The following is a 7500-nucleotide window of genomic DNA, read 5'->3' on the forward strand; positions in this document are numbered from 1 at the left end:
ACAAGTTCATGCTGTGATTTAATAAGGGCTGTATTTCATGTAACAGATGAATTCAAATGACATCGCTGTATGATTGTAATCAAAAAACCCTGATATGATTGATATACTGATGTTTTGTTGATTATTTTTCGTTACTTAAGCAATTGTTTGTAATGTCTATACTTTTCTCTTTGTAACAGCGTGCGTGCACTGCCGCCGCCCGCTGTTGTATGTGCTGCACGAGTCCTCATATGCATATTCGTTTGTGTTGTACAGGTACATGCTTTATTGTTATGTTCATAAAATGAGTTTTTGTTAAAGTATATTGCCCAGTCTGCATGAGATGTCACAGCGCGTGCGTGCACTGCCGCCGCCCGCTGTTGTATGTGCTGCACGAGTCCTCATATGCATATTCGTTTGTGTTGTACAGAATAAATGAGGACATGAAGGCAAGAATTCACGCAGTTTGTCCTTGATTAAACACAACGCAGAAAACACACCGCTACAACTGGTGCCGCGACCGTCGCTTCACTCTTCGTGGGACAGAAACTGCACAGGAGTGGAGGCGTGACCGGGGTGATAGGCCAACGAGCATACCGCTACAACGTGATTGAGAGAGGTTCGCCATTTTGAAAGTCTGAACTGGGACATTCCTGACTCATGAAAACTGCTAATTTATTTAGTAGACTGAAATATCAGGATAATTAAATTGAATTTATTCTTCAAAGGACTTTGAATATTATCTTGGGCCATTTTAGTGTTGACCACTTGAACTCTGAATTATATTGTCAATTTTGATTTTATATATATATATATATTTTTTTTTTTGGACTGAAAGAAAAGAAAGTCAATTACACTTAGTATTTGTGATTTACATTGGTAATTCTGATATGGAGCGTTCTCATATTCAGAACAGTATGGGGAGGGGGAGAGGTGTACTGAGGTTCGCCCATACACAGATAGATGGGCCTGATAAAATTAGTCCACTTTTCTCAACCCCTATTCACACAAGAAGTGTTGATGCGCAAACACCTACTGTTTCTCAGTCTTATGCAGTTTCTGATGATTCTGTGCAGTTATCAGATTTAAATACGGTGCCGGTGAACCTAATTACTGACATTGTGAAACAAATAGGCAGTAGCATTGGCCAGAACATTGTCACTTGTCTTGAATCTGGGGGTTTTGGCCAAAATAAACAAAGTGACTCGACTTTCAATATGAGTGAGCTGTCAAAAGTTAGCTTACTTGTTAAGCAGGATGTTAATGAACCTCCGTACTTCAGGGGTGATTCGGAAGGGAAAATTTCTGTTGATGAGTGGGTGGAAACAGTAAAAGTATACTTGAGAAAGCGTGACGTGCAGCTGAAAGACCAAGCTGATGAAGTGTTAACTAAGTTACAGGGCAGAGCACGTGATGTGGTGAAGGTTGGACTGAGAAGTAACCCACTAATTGATCTCAGTAAGGGTCCTAAGCCAGTTTTTGACCTGCTTAAACAACATTGTAGTGACACTGTGTATTCATGCATGCCTTTGGCAGATTTTTATGCCACCTTGCCCTTGCAAAATGAGGAACCATTCGACTACTGGATTAGACTACACAATGCTATCGACATTGCTGGGGAAGGACTGAAGAGACAGGGCAAAACTCTAGATGACCCCTTTCGTGAAGTTACAGTAATGTTCATTCGGAATTGTCCCGATCCAGAGCTGTTTCTTATATTCAAATGTAAGCCGCTGAATGAATGGACTGCAGCTGATGTGCAGGTTAGATTAGATGAGTATCAAAGGAAAAAAAAAACTTCAGCAACGCAAGTCTAATGCACACGTGACTGGCATTGCATGTCACGCTCAATCAACGGACGCTTTTTGTGCTCACAGTCATGGTTTAGAGACAGCTGCTGCTGTGGTACCTGCACCTCAGGTTACTGACCAGTCTACTCAGGATCAGTCTTTGCATCGTATGATCCATCTTTTGGAACGAGTTTTGGATCAGGGTTCTTATCAGCATGCATCTAGATCTTACAGACAGCATAAAGTGAGAGGTGGGATGGCCAAACAACATGTAGCATGCGAAGTGTGTGGTGATGCAAGTCATGATACATTTTCACACTGTCGAATAAATCGTCTCTGCTTTAACTGCTTTTCTTCAGGCCACAGGGCATCAGCTTGTTCTGTCGGGGCGGCTCAGAAAACTCCAGTCCAGCATAGCAGCCCTGACTCTGGCCAACAGGAAAACTAGATGGCCCACACGAGGAGGGGACTAGTGGAGGGCCATGTTTTATGTCCCCTAGTTGTGAGAATATCGATGCAGCTTCTATTTATTCAGAGTTCTGCAACAGTGTTGAAGACAAAACAAAAGTGATTTTTCAGAATGTGCAGAAACTTAACACAAATGATGATTTGTTCTTTACGGATGTTTTGGTGCAAGATGTTGTTCTGCTTCAAGGCATGCTTGACAGTGGGTCTATGGCCTGTACTATGAGCACACAAGCTCTATCCAAACTAAAGGATTCGAATGTGCTTACATCAGATGACATAGCCCCAACAATGCTCACACTAATCGGCTGTGGTGGTCAAAGAACAAGCCCACTGGGAGTTTGTGATGTACAGATGAAAGTGTATGGCTGCTCTTTCTCTGTACCTGTCCTAATCGTTGAAGGGCAAGATGCTGACCTGATTCTGGGAAGTAATGTTATTAAACATCTCATTCACGACATGAAAATATCAAGTGACTTCTGGAGAAGAGTATCACACTCAGAACGCAAGAACTGTAATACAGAAGCTTTGATCCAACTTTTGTGCAATGTCGTATCATGGAAGGGGACAGACCCACCTACTAAAGTTGGAACAGTAAAACTCAAGCATGCTGTTACTTTGGAGCCCATGACAGAACATATAGTGTGGGGAAAGCTGACTAGCGACAAAGATCTGTCTGCAGGCAGTACAGTTGTTGTGGAGCCCAGCATGGCGCGCACTGCACCAAGAAATGTGTTGGTGGGTAGGATAGTTGTGTCCTTGTGGGGGGACGGAAGTACACCGGTTAAAGTTATTAACCCATCAAGCAAGCCTGTCTGTCTGAAACGCAACTGCAAGCTAGCTGATGTATACACTTGCATGGCTCTTGAAGACTTTGATGTTGACTGTCTTGGCATGTCTTTGCAACAAAACAAAGATTTACAGCATAATAAAGAGAACACGGAAATCCAGACAAATACCGGCAGTAAACAGTACGAGACAGAGAGAAAACACTGCATGCCACAGGGTCTTACTAGCTCAGCACTGTCCAGCCTGGGGCTCCAGGATGTTGACATTGACTCAAACTCTTTAACACCTTACTGGAGAGGGAAGTTGGTTGAATTGTTGGTTAAGTATGAGTCAATATTTTCACGTCATGGACTGGATTGTGGCAAGGCCACAGGCTTTGTTCATAGAATCTGCCTAAGTGATACTAAACCCTTCAGACTTCCCTACAGAAGATTGTCCCCGTCACACTATGAGAAACTGCGTGAGGCCCTGGATGACATGGAAGAGCGCGACATAATCAGAAAGTCAACGAGTGATTATGCATCGCCTCTGGTGTTAGTCTGGAAGAAGAATGGTGATCTGAGGCTGTGCACAGACTTCCGCTGGCTGAATGCACGCACAGTTAAAGATGCACATCCTCTTCCGCACCAAGCGGATGCGCTTGCAGCTCTGCGTGGTAACGCATTCTTTTCCACGATGGACTTAACATCAGGTTATTATAATGTGGAGGTGCATGAGGACGACAAGAGATTCACAGCTTTTACTACACCAGTTGGTCTCTACGAGTATAACAGACTTCCTCAGGGGCTATGCAATAGCCCTGCCACATTTATGAGGATGATGATGAACATATTCGGAGATCAGAACTTTATGAGCATGCTGTGTTATCTTGATGACATCCTCGTTTTTGCCCCTAATGAACAGCTTGCTTTGGAGCGACTAGAGATGGTTTTCCAGAGACTTCAGGCTCACAATTTAAAACTGTCTCAAAAAAAGTGTCAATTCATGAAGCCTTCCGTTAAGTTTCTTGGGCACATAGTGAGTAGTAGTGGAGTAGCTACAGATCCTGATAAGGTCAGAGCTATTGTAGACATCACAGAACAGGATCTCATGGAAGATGGCACTAATATCCCATCTCAGACAAAAATTAGGTCATTCCTGGGGATGGTTGTTTTCTACCAGCAGTATATCGAAGGCTGTTCTCGCATTGGTAAACCCCTTTTTGTATTAACATCCGGCATGAGGAAGCCGAGGCATAGTAAAGGACAGAAACACAAAATGGCAGGCAGAAAACTTACATCTTCAGACTGGACAAAGGAATGTAGAGACGCCTTTAATGCCCTGAAACAAGCTTTGCTGGAAAGGGTTGTTTTGGCTCATCCAAATTTTGGTAAGCCTTTCCTGCTGTCCGTCGATGCTTCTAGTAATGGCCTTGGAGCAGTGCTCTCACAGGTGACTGAGGGCGAAGAGGTTGCTCGCCCAATAGCCTTCGCTAGCAAGTCACTAAGTTATGCCCAGTCGAAATATCCAGCGCATAGGTTGGAGTTTTTTGCCCTCAAATGGGCAGTCTGTGACAAATTTAGCCACTGGCTTAGGGGTCAGCAGTTCTCCGTGTGGACGGACAATAACCCTCTGACGTACGTTCTAACGAAGCCCAAGTTGGATGCGTGCGAACAAAGATGGGTCGCTAAGCTTGCTCCATATAATTTCGACATCAAATACATTCCTGGGCCTAAGAATGTAGTTGCAGATGCCCTTAGCCGTGAACCATTTGTACAACCCAGTGTGTTCCACCGACTTACCAGAGTGCCCTATGGTGCACTTTTGGAGGAATCTCAAGTAGTGAATTCTGAGAACGTCCAAGACGTGTTCCGCTGGTCATGTCACCCTTTTGAGAAACAAGCACAAGACAAGCCCTGTTCAGATATTGAGCTGAATCATGTTGCTTTCTCTAAGAAATCTTTCATCTCCCAGGAGGACGTTTCTGCCATTTTGAGCAGTAGTAGGCAACAGGATAGTCATGTTCAACCTTATGCTTACCTGCTGCCACAGTTAATTCGGTCAATAATTCCACCTCCACTATTGGATCATCCAGTGCTGTCAAGGCAGGAGCTGACAGAATTGCAACATGCTGATCCTGTTGTAAACAGAGTGCTTTATTTTGTAGAGCGCAAACGTAGGCCATCTAGGAGGGAGCGGAGCAAGGAATCCCCTGGTGTGCTTCGGTTTCTGAGACACTGGAACAAACTATCAGTCAGAATGGGCTTATTGTATCGTGTCTCCAAGGATTCTATCACAAAGAATAAGACCTTCCAGTTTGTCGTGCCAGCTGCCCTTCGGGAGCGAGTGCTTAAGGGAGTACATGATGAAGCTGGACACCAGGGTCAACACAGGACACTCTACCTCACCAGACGTCGGTTCTACTGGCAAGGGATGGAAAAAGATGTTAAACAGTATGTGCGTTGCTGTAGAAGATGTGTTGTCAGTAAGTCACCAGAGCCTGAGGCGAGAGCTCCGCTTGAGAGTATCATAACATCCAGACCTCTTGAGCTGGTTTGTGTGGATTTTTGGTCTGCCGAAGATTCGTCTAATAAGTCTCTGGATGTCTTGGTAGTAACAGACCATTTTACCAAGCTGGCTCAGGCTTACCTGTGTCCTAACCAATCAGCAAAGGCAGTTGCAAAGCAGCTATGGGACAACTTTTTCTGCATCTACGGCTTCCCAGAGCGAGTGCATTCGGATCAGGGAGCCAATTTTGAAAGCAGCCTGATTTCTGAAATGCTTCAGCTTGCAGGTGTCCAAAAGTCCCATACGACACCATACCATCCGATGGGCAACGGGACAGTTGAGAGGTTCAACCGCACGCTGGGAAATATGATTCGTGCTTTGCCGCCTAAAGCTAAGCACAGATGGCCTCAAATGTTAAAGTCCCTCACCTTCTGTTATAATGCAACAATTCATGAGACAACCAGTTATCCTCCATTCCAGTTGATGTTCGGTAGAACTCCAAGGTTGCCAGTTGACATGATGTTCGACTCTGTGCTGCTTGATGACCGAGTGGTTGACTATGATCAGTATGTGCAATCTTTCAGAGATGATCTTACTCAGGCTATGAAACTGGCTCAAAGCTCTGCTTCAAAACAACAGTTGAGGCAAGCTAACCTCTACAATAAGAAGCTCAAAGGTTCTCCAGTAAATGTTGGCGACAGAGTACTCCTGGCCAATAAGGGCGAGCGTGGCAAGAGGAAAACTGCTGATAGATGGGAGGGTCACATCTACATTGTGACAGGAATGAACAGTGAAGTTCATACATTCAGAATCAGAAACTCTGTGACGGGTGCTGAGAAAGTTGTTCATAGAAATCTCATAATGCCAGTGAACTTCCTGCCTCTTGAGAATGAAATTCCTGATGTTGATACTTGTGATGATATTACTGTAAGTGAGTCAAGTTTGTCCAGGAGCGAAAATGAGGATCTGAGCTTGCCTGTCAATGAACCACAGGAGAGGACTGTGGAGTGGGTGTCTGAGCTTCCAGTCTCTGGAGATGACCTTTCAGTATCTGATTGTGTTCAGACTAAAGTGAATGAACAACCAGCTGCCCTGATCGTGCCGCGCTCTACAAGCCTCAATGGACAGATCTTTGAGACTGACAGATCTACGACATGTGAATCTGGTGTTGATACTAAGACTGATCAGGCTGATGCGAATGGACATTTTGACTCTGATTCTGCCACTGCCCACTTACCACAACATTCTAGGGCACTTTCCACTCAGAGTGGAGCATTAACTGTCAGAACAAGATGTGGGAGGGTTGTTAAACCAGTCATAAGGCTGATCCAAAATATGCACCAAAAGGTTTTGTCCGGGTTGTAGTGTTATTTTGTTTAGTTAGTTCTCAGATTTTTCTAATAGTATAAGAGCGTTATTCTGCGTCAAAATGATCAAATTCTGAAATTGATATTTGGTTGTGGTACCTTGTGAAGAAGAGTACTTAAGAGTGATCCAAAAGTGAATAGGATCTTATGTAATGCTGTGAAAAATGACCACTAAATGTATATAATGTGTAACAGGCATATTATTCCTGTGAGTGTTTAGAGGCTTTGCAACCCTCTTACATTTCTAATTCTGAAAACAAAGAAAAGAATAGTCTTAGACTGGAGTATTTAGTGTTTCATGTGACATACAGTATTATCTTTTGGTAAAGATAAATTTTCTCCCTTCTCTTTGTTGTTTTTTCAAAAGTGGTTACATGTACCTGGTTGTTTTTCTTGGGGGACTTTGTGGCCTTTTGATAATTGTGGAGAATTATTTTGTTTTATTTTGACAAGTGCGAGTGGAAGTCAGCAGAGGGGAATGTAGCAGGTATTATTTTGTGATTCCACTCGCCATGACCATATTTGGGGTTTTCCTGCCGCCATACTGACTTGGGGAGTTGACGCACTTTGCTGCTTCCCAGTCTGCATGAGATGTCACAGCGGTAGGTCACACAAGTTCATGC

This window comes from Garra rufa, unplaced genomic scaffold (genome assembly GCF_049309525.1).
Source record: "Garra rufa unplaced genomic scaffold, GarRuf1.0 hap1_unplaced_001, whole genome shotgun sequence".
NCBI lineage: Eukaryota > Metazoa > Chordata > Actinopteri > Cypriniformes > Cyprinidae > Garra > Garra rufa.